This window comes from Amphiura filiformis, chromosome 5 (genome assembly GCF_039555335.1).
Source record: "Amphiura filiformis chromosome 5, Afil_fr2py, whole genome shotgun sequence".
NCBI classification, from domain to species: domain Eukaryota; kingdom Metazoa; phylum Echinodermata; class Ophiuroidea; order Amphilepidida; family Amphiuridae; genus Amphiura; species Amphiura filiformis.
In genome coordinates this window covers 43,984,982-43,998,142 of record NC_092632.1, presented here as the reverse complement: position 1 = coordinate 43,998,142, position 13,161 = coordinate 43,984,982, and positions in this window count along the sequence as shown.

Sequence of the window (13,161 nt, the reverse complement as noted above, 5' to 3'; positions counted from 1 at the left end):
TTTCAATGCGTTACGTAATCTATTTCTTCTCCATCTATTTAATAGCTCCATGATAATCACACTAGTATTCGCTGAGTGCGTTTCCACAATCGCTGATTTATATTAAGCCTTTTTTTTTTTTTGCGTGCACAAAAGAGGGAGTACTTTGATTTGGGTAATCTTTTGTATGCTGAAAGAAAGCATACACAAGATTACCCAAATAAAAGTACACCATCTCCATTTGTGCCCGTCATACTTCAAAAAGCCTTATTGTTGCAGCGTCGAGGTCCGTTCAAACTACGCCGCAATGCAGTGCGATGCGGTACCGATAAATCGATTACTTTTTGCCTCAACTCAACGCTACTCGTCGCATTTCCAAGTTAAAATGTATTGAACTTCATTTATTGAAGTATTCTGCAGTGCGGCACCGCACCGCACCGCAATTGCGGCGTAATATGAACGGCCCTTTGGTCAAAGTTGCATTAAAGGCCATGTATTCGCTACTTGCACGGTTCCGCCATTATGCACTATGTGCGGGAGAGCCTCGAACTGGCAGCATACATGAATGGGAATTGAACTAGTCATAACGTTCTGTGTAAGGTTACATAATTCTTCCTTTCATGTATGCTGCCAGTTCGAGGCTCTCCCGCACATAGTGCATAATGGCGGAACCGTGCAAGTAGCGAATGGCTTGCGACTTGACGCTCGAGGGCATGCTATAATCTGAGCCCGAATTAAAAAGACTAATTTGCGTCTGACATCCTGCCAACCAGACCGAAAATGTACTCGGACTTTTAAATTCTGCCTCAGATTATAGCGACTTATCGATTATAGTAACTATACCGTGATTTTAATTTGCTGTAAAACGAGAGCATACTTCCGCGATGTTCACAATGCGCCTCCGATCCGAAGCGTAGGCCTACTATGTGTGCTTTACACGCCGTACGTGTTGTTATTTCTGTCGCCATACTCGCAAGTTGCGCCTTGTCAATCGCGCAAGTACGCTCTTGTCAACGGTTTACAGTTAATTGCTCTGCCCATCAGCAACGGAAGTGATGATATTATCTGTATGTTGTGTAAACAATGTAAATTAGTGGTTTTTACGTTGTATTTGGGGACACTAGTAAAGAGGTAATAATTCAATTTGAGGAGTTTTCACACAACACTTCAATTGAACTTATTTTACCTTTGAGACTAGACTATGCGTATTCAAATTATTTGACGTGTTTAATGACATTAAGGGATCTGGAATGAGCGTTTTGAGCGTTTCGACAGTATTTTTGTGGGACATGAGAGCACATCAGACATATCGAATTGCATTCTGAATACGAAGAATGTCTTTCTGATATCAAATAATTTTCTTTTTTTTTAAATTAACGGTATAATACAAATTTTATGACAAATTATTAAAATTTGATATTGTTCACATTTATGATATTAACAGTCCTCGAAGTAAATGTTATAAATCTAATGATATATTCTTAAAGTGTATGTAGCTGGGAGGAAAACCCGACGATCAATTGAATATTTTGACTTTCCATATTGAAGATATGGAATTTTTCCCCAAAAGACCTATTTTTTTGGGTGTTTGGGAGAAAAATCCATGATACGAAAGGTCAAAATTTTCTAAATTGATCGTCGGCTTTTTATCCTAAATAAATACACTTTAAGTATAAAACATCAAATTTATAAAGTTAACTGCAAGTACTGTTAATTTCAAAAATATCAATTTTAATCATTTCACATAAAATGTGTATTACATTGCGAATTAAAAAAAAATCAAAATTATTTGAGAACAGAAGGACATTCTTCGTATTCAGAATGCCATTCGATATGTCTGATGTGCTCTCATGTCCCACAATAAATTTTGTCCAAACGTTCATACCCCATCCTTAAAGGAACAACCAAAAAGATCGAGGTTTTTGGGAGTGGGTTTCAAATCTCAATGACGTTTGTAAAAATATTTCTTTTAAGAAGATAATTTTCAACATTTGTGGATTTACGTTTCTGGCAGGGAGGAGATGATGGCCGAAAACGAAAGTAGTTTCGTTTATAGGACTAATTTGCTCGTTAATGCTTTGGGTACCGGTAGTTCCTAGCACTCTGTACTCTGATACCTGTATGATGATTTTCCACTGCGCTCGCTGCTCGCTCCGCTCGCTGTTCGAGAGGCGTCGCGGTTTGAGAACCGGGCTAGTTCCATAAGGGAAATGCAGACTTATCATCTTTATAGGCCTACATTTAATCAATTTAGGTAATGAGCCGTGAAAAGGCTCATGAACTGTACATTTGTCAATATTATGCCTAAAATAAATGCATAAATGTTCATGGTACTTTTATTTTACAGAATTCTGCCTTAAAACTTGGTCAATCAAAATACGTGTTGTTAATTCCGGCGCCATATATTCGTTGTGAGTTGCGACTTGTCAACATCGCGCAAATACGTTACTGTCAAAGTGTCAAACCGGACCACGTTACTTTGCATAAATGCTAATTAAATTTGAGAGGGGCTAGACATTACGAACATAGTAGGCCTATGGCAAAATTCTACAAAATTAAAGTAAACCATGAACAATAATTATGACTTAATTTTAGCAAAGTGTTGGCAAAAGTTACGAGCACTTTCAAGTCTAGTCATCATCAACTCTCTAAGAAATAATTGTCCTCTCAGGAGAACCCGCCCTCTTAGATCTTGAACCTCTAAAAGGTTCTTTAGTTTGGGGTCATTTTCGATGGTCTTGGAACCATATTTGGGTCTTTAGAAAACCTCTAAGGGTTCTCCTGTGAGGACAACTTTAGAATCTTTTTAGAACCTTTATTTCTTAGAGTGTTAACTGCGCTTTGTACGTGAGAGTAATCAATTAAGTTTGTCGAATTTAACTGAAGACCGAATTGAAAACATTAGTTTGCGTCTGACGTCAGGGCAAAGGCGCGGTGTGATTGGTTGCTGACCTGCGCAGAACGGCATTTTTGGTCTGGTTGACAGGACATTATACGCAAACTAGTCTTTTGAATATTATTCTGTCTTCAATTGTAAATAGTAACTTATATTTGAGAGTTTTCATGTATATAAATCATGTTTTAAAACTTTTTATCCTATAAATGTACAATAATCGGGTTTCATGAGTATTCCATCCATGCATATGTATTAAACAATAATTATTATAAATCGAGTAATAGAGTGTATAAACAGTCATCAATGGTCATGACAATAGTTGACTCGATACATGGTAACACAAGTTCCACATGTTCCATGGGGTGATTTTGCATAGCATGTTTGTATAAAATTAATTTATGTTTCAGCAGTATTTTCAACGAAAATGAATGAAGAATAGTATTCATACACAGGAATAAAGTTTAATGAATCACACATCAAATCAACATTAATTGTCTGGTGTGATTTATTATGTGTCGTGTAAGTCGTAAGTATCACTAATTTGCCAAACTAACTTGTTTCATGAATTTTGTATTGGCCTAATTTAATAATATTTGATATTTGTTTTGGACTTTTATTAAATTACATTTTCGCTTTATTTTCATTGTCTTAAACTAATAAAACATAGCACGTTTTCTAAACGTCACTAAAACGTCAAGAAAACGTTCTAAAAACGTAGTAGAACCGTAACATACGTTTTCTGGTGGTGAGTAATGCATCCTCCAATACGTTTTTTACGTTGCTATAACGTTTTCAGGACGTTTTGGACGTTTCTGCAACGTTCTTAGTACGTTAGTTGCGTGCTAGAACGTCCAATACGTTTTCTGTAGGTCCTGGATACGTCTTGGGTAACGGAAAGATAGGTCTTACAAACGTCTTTTACGTTGCGAAAACGTTTTTAGAACGTCTTTTAATAACGTTTTAAAACGTCAAAACCCTCCACAAAATTACGTTTTAAAAACGTTTTATCAGAACGTCTAGAAAACGTCAACGGTACGTTCTCACAACGTTCAGAAAACGTTTTTTGGTTAGCTGGGAAGGGTTACACCAAATGCGGAAGGATTTAGTGGTGTGCTGCCTGATAGGACCGGCTAAACAGCGTCCGTCGTACGTTTTGATCGAATTTGCGATACCGTCCATCACTACTCACGATAAATGGTCAATCTTGGACGTGTAAGAAAAATCTTAGGCGTGTAAAATCTTAGGCGTCTAAGATTTCATTGATCAATAATTGAATACGCCTAAGATGATTGGATGTTTGGGATTTCTGGTCCTGTGATTCGTTGATTTAAGTCTACCGCGAAATTCTTAGACGCCTAAGATTGCATCGTAGCCGCCTAAGATTGCATCTTAGACGTCTAAGATTGTATCTTACGTCTAAGAATTAGACGTCTAAGGTTAGGCGTAATTATCTTAGGCGTATTTTGAAGGTATCCGCCATCCATAATATACAGATTTTGGCACCTCTGTTTGCGTCATAGATGTGCTAATATAGCCTGCTAGTGGTTAAGCCAAGAGCCGAGTGTTAAAGACAAAATAAGACATTTTACACGAATCTGTTATTTCTCTATTTAGTAGAGAAATTACCTAAACGTATTTGAATTGGTGTTCTACTTTGTCAACACTGCTGTTTTCCTCGTGTGCTCATTTTTGGCCCAAAATCCCCAAAAACAATTTTTTTAAATTAATTTTTAAAAACTAGATAAAAATATCTAGGAGCCGTTTTTTCATTTTTTTTAAAATTTTGACCAACTTCAACAAAAATATTTGAAATTTGGGCGAAAATCGGGCTTTTTTATGATTTTTTTGAAAATTCAGCATTTTTTGACCATTTTTGGTGCAAATTTCTAGAAGTTGGTCGAAATTCAAAAAAATTAAAAAACGGCTCCTAGATATTTTATCTAGTTTTTAAAAATTAATTTAAAAAAAAGTCGTTTGGGCGTAAAAACGGGCATTTTTTTTAACGGATGAAAAACCTTAGAGGGGTTGGTACCCCTTCGTATTTCTAGGGTTAATACAAATGTAATTTAATCTTGAAATCATGCATTAAATCACAAATTATTTTTACATTTTAGTTGTCCCCAGTTCTCTCATCCTGGTTGCCATATCTCTCCCTTTTTTCTCTCCATGTTTGCGAACTATCTATTCCACTACCCCTCCGCTGCCAGTTAATATTCCGTGTTAATTTTTCTAGGGTTGAAGAAGTTACATTAATATTAAAATTATTACGGCTAGTTCTTGAGCATGCATCGTTTATTTCCGATCCTCGCATATATTAATTTGTGTCTCGCATAGTCTTACGCCCTGCTAGGGTGAAGCAATGTAAGCGATTGTCCAATGCAAATTTATTACCACGTAATGATATTAATCCATTTATCATGGGGACTTTTAAAGTTGTGATTGCCCGAGTACCGACTGTGAACTCAGGTAGTACAGTGGTAAAACTCTGGACCGGTAATCCAGCGACCGGGGTGCCCCAAACCGGGGAGCCCCAAACACGTCATTTAAATAATAATTTCTTGAGCATGCATCGTTTATTTCCGATCCTCGCATATATTAATTTGTGTCTCGCACAGTCTTACGCCCTGCTAGGGTGAAGCATATAGGCCGACTGCTTCTTCAAAATTAATATATAATACATGTACTTGCCTGCAACATATCCTTGTGTTTGCAAATGAAAGTAACAGCTGTCGGGTTATTGCACTCTACCATACGTAGTAACGTAGTGTTTAATTCGATCCCGTTATCTATCAGCAGTTCTGCTATTTCTTAAAGGAAAACGAAACAAAAGAGAAGAGCAACACATAACATTTTGTTAATGGTTTAGTTAAGACAAGTGGAATGGCATGGGTAATATAGTACTTTGTCCAGCTTTAGCCATTTGACTAAACAACTGCAGTGCACTTCTTAATGGAAATGAGTTAATGAAGCCAATAGTCGCATTTATATTTCCACTTCTTGAGTTAAGGCTAATAATAAATCGCAACGAAAGTGTTCTTTTTAACACTTTTCCATCCCGAGAAAATCTTACACATAGGCAATTGTAGTAACCACATCGGAAGTGTATGTGCCATCCTATATGGGGCATAGTTATGCAAGTTTTTTCTTCTCATATCAAAACTGCTGGAGCGATACAACTCATTATTATGTTTTGATGAGTCCAAGTGTGTGAAAATATTGGATCCAAAACATAATAATGATAAAATCGGATGCTTTACGCCCAATATTTATTGGTCTCGCTATGAGTTTCAAAATATTTTTAAACTCATAGCGCGACCAATAAATATGGGCTCAATCGATCCAATTTTATATCAGAATTTGGAAACATATTGTGACTCTTCAAAATCTCAGTTTTGATGAAGGAAAATAGGGATAAAGATGTCGATCAATATCGGGTAAAGGACCTACAGACGACACCCAAAATCATGCGATTGTCCAATCAGATTATGTGTCTACGTAAAGACCACTCCCACTGACTAAGAATATCGGGCAAAGGACCTTTAATGCTCCTTTCTGGGTGACGGGGTGTTTATGATGTGGGTGGGGGGGGGGGGGGCGGTTCAGGTGCCGGTGTTTAAACATAGGTGTGTGTCGGGTGGGGTGGGGTAGTGTTCCATTTTGTGTATTCAAATTGGATGTTTGTTTGTCCCAGCAAACACAAAACGTTTTTAAAACGTTTTTAACAGGTTATATTTTGGATTTTTTATTTTGGTCAAAATGTTTTAATAACATTAAAATATTGGGTTATATAAAAGTCAAGAAAATGCTTTAAAACGTTTTGTATAAAAACGCACTACAAAATATCTTTAAAATGTTTTCAAAATGTTATTGTAACATATTTTTTGGAAACATATTTTGCCAAATATTTTGTCAACACTTAAATAACATTATGTTAGAATATTTGCAGTAAGTTATTAAAAAACATTTTTGAATGTTATGAAAATGTTTTATATCCTTTATATACCATTTATATAACCCGACATTTAAACGTTTTCTGGCAACCTTTTCTAACTTTTTGCAAATGATGCTGAAAATGTTTTGTGTTTGCTGGGTGTCTGTTAGCTGAATGTTCTTTATTAGTTTCAGCTGCAAATCCATTATTCGTTGCTAATCCTCATAATAATGATAAAACTACAATACTCATGTATCTTGTATGTTTGTATGTGGACTGCGGTGTGATATGTTTGTGTGTGGGATGGGTAGGGGTGTGTGTGGAGGAGTGTGTTGTATGGTGGTTGTTTGCTTTTGTATCGAAATTGGAAGTGTGTGTTTGTATGTACATATAGGCCAGTATGCTATTAAATGTTCTTCTTTTCATCTGATCGTTTGTAGTCCGCGAAATGATAAAACTACATTGCTCACATATTGTGGGTGGTGTATATTTATCTTTGTTTGCATGTGGGTGGGGTGTGTATGGTATGTTTTTTGGTATGTGGCTATGTGTGGGTGTGCGATGGAGTGGAGTTTGGTTGTGTGGTTGGATGACTGTATTATAATGTGCGGTGTATTAAATAGAGGTAGGCTATGGCGTTTGTGTGTAGGGGTGAGTTCGAATGCACCATCAAAGTGAGGCTGTGTATTTAGCAAAACACATACAAAGGGGTGAGGGTCAGGAGGGGTATGCGGGTGTATTGGTGACGTTTAATGTGCTGGGGTGGACAGGGGATGGGTGGGGATGGGTAAGTGTTTGTGTTGGGGTGTTTTATTTGCGTTTTATCTGTATGCAATGTGAACATCAGTAGAATTAAATGCCTTAAGGCTTCGCATTTGCGCATGGTGCATACTTCACATCACATTTATGACATAAAACACCGATTTTTATTTAATTTGTGCAAAATTGATAGATTTTCCACATCTGATATTTGCAGTCACCGTGCTCCGGCCCTTTGCTTGCTAACTATTCAAATGGATTTTTAGTCGGGGTTTCGCAATCAATAGCCTTAAGCGGTATATCCCAAAATCGTTGTTCGATAATGATAATTATGCCAAGATATGTTGCATTCGATAACATACGCATACTTGACACTTATTGTGACTAATTATATAAACATTCATGACTATTTATTGAATACATTAGGTCTACTTTTATTAATCAAAAATCGACTACGGCATAGTCTATTATGCATCATGAATGATTATACCCATAAAAACAACTCAACAAAAAAGCTAGCAAAACAAAATGTTGGCGTCGCGATATGATTTATACCATGAATAACATACCATTATATCAGCAATTAATATCAAACTAAATCATGCCCTTCAAACTGTCCTTTTATCAAATTTAAATATTAAGACCATTAAGTATGCTGTGCATGTCAATGACACATCTGCAATATATATGTACCATTAGTCCAGTAAATTGGACAACATTCAAAATGTTAGCGGTGTTTGCTTTAATATGTTGGAGCATTGTTTTTATGTATCGAAAAATCCAACAGAAAATAGTTAAAAATCGGAAATCCTCAAACTTTTGAGAGGCTCATTTTGACAATTCTGTGATTTTTCATTCGCTTAATTGCATTTCCAAGCTTTTACCAGTAACATTGGCAACTGGAATTCCAGTCGTTTTCAGAAAGCGAAACTGCTGTTTTACTAATTCCCAAAGTATTGACAATGTGTGTATTGCACTTAGTAAGCCAATAATCAACAAATCAATTTTTAATCGTTAACCAAGAAATATATACAAATAAAAGCGTTCTAAGCTTCATTTATAAAATTCGTATTATTCGCTTCATTTATAACTTCAACTTCCAACTTTATTTCCATATCATATCAAAATGCAAAGTGAGGAGAGTGAAAAAGGAGGATGTGGGCATTTTCCGCATAGAGATAATCCAGGAAGATATTAAATCATAATACAGTGACTAGAGACTCGACTTGACGCCAATATTAGCTGGCATGAGTTGACTCGACCATGAAATTAATCGACTTGTTACAACTCTGATGTGTTTAAAGGCGTGTATGGCAATCTAGATGAACAATAATTCGAAAACACGGTTTATTGCCGATAAACCGTGTTGTCGATCGAAAAGCAGTGTTTTGCGAGTGCTAAACATAGAAGATAAACACTGTTTTTTCGAAATTCTGTGTATAAACTCTGTTTCGTCAAAAAACACTGTTTTTCAATTGATAAACACAGTTTACCGGGAGATAAGCAGAATTTTAACGATAAACTATGTTTTTCGATCGAAAAACATAGTTTAGTTTGATAAACCCTATTTATCGATAAACTCTGTTTGTCGAAAAACACTGTTTTTCAATTACCCAGAATATATGCTCTGTTGTGTCAAATTACAATAAGATTATTGTTTTACATTTAGGTTACTCTTGCTTTCTTTACCTTTGTGGCCCTTACATTGGGGTCCCACTTGAAGTGTTTAGTTACCATATATGAGTCACTGGCCTCGGGCCTGTCGACCCTGGGCCCTTGATGTTTTTTGTTGATACTGAATGTTAAAAAAGAAAAGACTCATCAAAACGTGAAAAAAATATAATGCAGTAAAATTCAAATGTTTAAAGCTATGCGTGGACTCCTGAGAAGAGACAATACGAGCATAATAATAATAATAATGATGATGACGATGAAGAAGATATAGAAAATGACAAAAAAAAATACTAACCATAATTTTTGATTTCCAGTGCCAGTTGGAACGGTGTTTTACCTTCCTCGTTTTCCACATTGACAGCGCTGTAATTTTCTTCATTGGTTAAAAGCTGTACGATTTTGATGGTATCTCCCCTCTCAATGGCGGAGAAAAACAATGAACAATTATCTTCCATGGTTCAAGATGTATTCCACAATTTAATCATATTAACAGGGATTTCATTTCCCTCTTTATTCGAACATTGGCGGCGTATGTTCCTCCGGAATAGTACGAAAAGTACACTGGCTGAAGCCTTCTTGTCTAGCGCGTAGTGCAAAAGTACAACTATGTGACGACACAGTATACTCGTTATCATTAACATTAAAATGTCATTACGATGCCATCAGCATTGTCATGTTCAGCTATATGCATTATCCTTTTAGGTTTGAAAACAGCCGATGAAACTCATAGAATAAACGTTTACGAATTGTCGACATATTTCATTTAGTAAAAACATTATAAGCAGAGTAAAAGCAAGGGATTGCCCAGGGAATGGAAAACTAATTTTCCATTATAACTCGGCCGCATAAGACATCCAACGATATGACTGGCGCGCAAATCGTGGACATTAATCCTCAAATGGATGCATTAAAAAGTTAATAAAGCTGCGTAAAAGCGCTAAAATGATTCATGACATGTAGGTGTTCGTGATTCGATATACTTATTACAGGAATTATGATGTGGATTCATCACACCATAATATGGTTGAAATGTCAGTTGAAACAGGCCACTAAACATGATCAGCGATGATTGATCACAGGGAGGAAATGATATGGGAGAACGACACTCCTTGTGCGTAATTAAACTCGAGTTTGTGTTATGAATTTATATATAATTCTATCGTCATAAAAATGAAAGAAAAAAATTAAAATTTCGGTCGTCTGAACTTTGGTGAATATATCATAATCATACACGATCAAACTAGTAGTTATAAGGTGATTTAGAATGGACGAGTTAGAGAAAGACGAGATAACAGTGTGCTTCGGTTATATTTATAAATACGTACGTGACCACATTCGCGCTGCCATAACAGCTTGTAGATAGTAAGTCTCGAAGTGACCTTCTACATAGAGGGTGGTCTTCCTATACATTTGAATGCAAATGCGGAACAACACGAGACTACTGTGCAGCAAATTTGTCTATTTGTTCAACTTTGTGTATATTGTGAACGTTTCCGTCGTTGAATATTGTTTTCCGTCGTCAAATACTTTCAAAATGTTGTTTTTGATAACATATTACAAATTCGGAATTGCAAACTGTGTAATAAATAAATTTGATGATATTTATTTACAGAGTTCCTATCCTTTTCTGTATAGTGGTCAATGCATGAGGATTTTGTCACGCTTGCTGGTCTTGGTATGTCGTGCACATGAGTCACGTGCGTATTTATAAAGCGCATTTATAAATATAACCGAAGTACACTGATAAAGGGCGATTTATCCCCTGCAGAGAAAACAGGAAGTGTTTAACAGAGCTACTCTCTGCATGCGAGAAGCGTGGAATGACAACTCTTTTTTGAACATTTCACTCCAGAAGGATTTATGATACCTACGTGTATACGGTTCCCTCTCAGTAGAGTATCATGGTACCACCACAAAGAGCAGTTTCTTAAATGCTTGACTTTTGTTTTACCCTATTTACATATAGAGACTTCCCAAAACGAGGTATGCCTTAACGCCTGGAACTATCTACGGTAAGTTTCCAAGCTCAAGAGTTATGTAATCAGTACGATAAGTTCTTAAAGCCATATTGTAATGTGATTTAATTTGATGATTAACTTTTTTTATTGTCCTTGTAACATCAGAAAAAACATGCTCACCCCCTAAATCTTAATGCTCTTGCCGACACTGGTAACACATGTCTTAGAATTTTGTCCTTCCCTGTGTTCTTATATCACTGCAGGATATTATATACCTAACTTTCCTGATATTCTGACACCTCTTTACAAGCACTGCTTTTGACCTGTCAAAATAAGCTTTTCCATAAAATTGATTAACATGGATACATTTAACCCTCGTCCTCGTCATTGTTCCACCCCCGGGGTTCCACCCTCCGTTTTTCACCGGACATACTAAAACGCTTGCATGTACACCCAAATGACGTAAACTAATCGTAGAATCAATAAAATCGTAGGGTAAAGTACACTGATCAATATGCCTTTTGTTTGGAGCAAATCGGACATACGGTTTCCATAATACATCAATTTATATTTTCTTTGTATCCTATTGTTTTTGTCAATAATCAATGTAGTTAATGAGCTAAAATGACTGCAAAGGCTCATGAATATGTAATTTTAGCCAATATTCTGCTAAAAATCAATGCATAAATGTTCAAGGTACTTTTATTTTACATAATTTTGCCCTAAAACTTGGTCAAAGTGTTTCTAATATGTTCTAATGTATTATATAGTGAAGCCGCCCTCTAATTAGCATATTTGCATAATTAATGAGCTAATTTGCATAAATGCTAATTAATTATGCAAATATGCAAATTAGGGGGCGGCTTCACTATATAATACATTAGAACATATTAGAAACACTTTGACCAAGTTTCAGGCCAAAAGTATGCAAAATAAAAGTACCCTGAACATTTATGCATGGATTTTTAGCAAAATATTGGCAAAAATTATATGTTAATGAGCTTCTCCAGTCATTTTAGCTCATTAACTTTATTGATTATTGATCAAAACAATAAGATACAAAGAAAATATAAATTGATATATTTTGAAAACCGTATGTCCGATTGACTCCAAACAAAAGGCATATTGATCAGTGTACTTTGCTCTACTCAATTAATCTGTTTAAAACATGGTTAGAGCACTTTTATAATGGCTCCATAACCACCTTAACCGGGGCAAGGCAGATCATCAAAGAAGTCAACCAAGCCGGGCAACCAAGATGGAGGGTGTGTGAATCCCACCATTATATCTTTACGGTAAAATCCTGATTTTTGTTTTGCTTTCATATCTAGCAGAAAATTGCATGCTCGGTGGATTTTAACCAAAAATCAATTTCACTTTTTCTTTGTTTGTACATAAAAGGCCAATCAAAAGTCACAACAAGAGAACGTTGCATATTGACTAATTTAGGGCAAATTGAGGATAAACGTAGAGGGTTTTATATCTCATGCGAATGTTTCGTTTTTCAATTTTTTATGGATGACTTCCACAGGTGTAGATCCGAACAGGTATTGTTCACTACAGTGAAGTGTGGCCATTGTGCAAATGAACAAAACGATACTTTTAACCTGTTTAACTGAATCACCAACCGCTCCATTTCATGTTAGAACTTTTACCCCATCAGATGACTATGTTCGACCGTCGAATTTAGTGTTTCTTATACAATGTGTATTATCAATTTCTTGGTGGAGGAAAAGGTATTTAAACAAAATATTCGTAGTGTTTCGAGAACAACTGCGTTTATAACTTGTAAAACGAAGCTTTTCTCTAGGTATCAATTTTTCATCGGGCGAATGATCAATTTAATCCCTAGTCTGACCAAGGGAGGTTCCAACCCCTGAATTTTTTTATTTCAATCCGCATACGCTAATGCGGCCCATACACGTTAAATTTATTGATCAATATCAAAGATCCTTGATATAAGA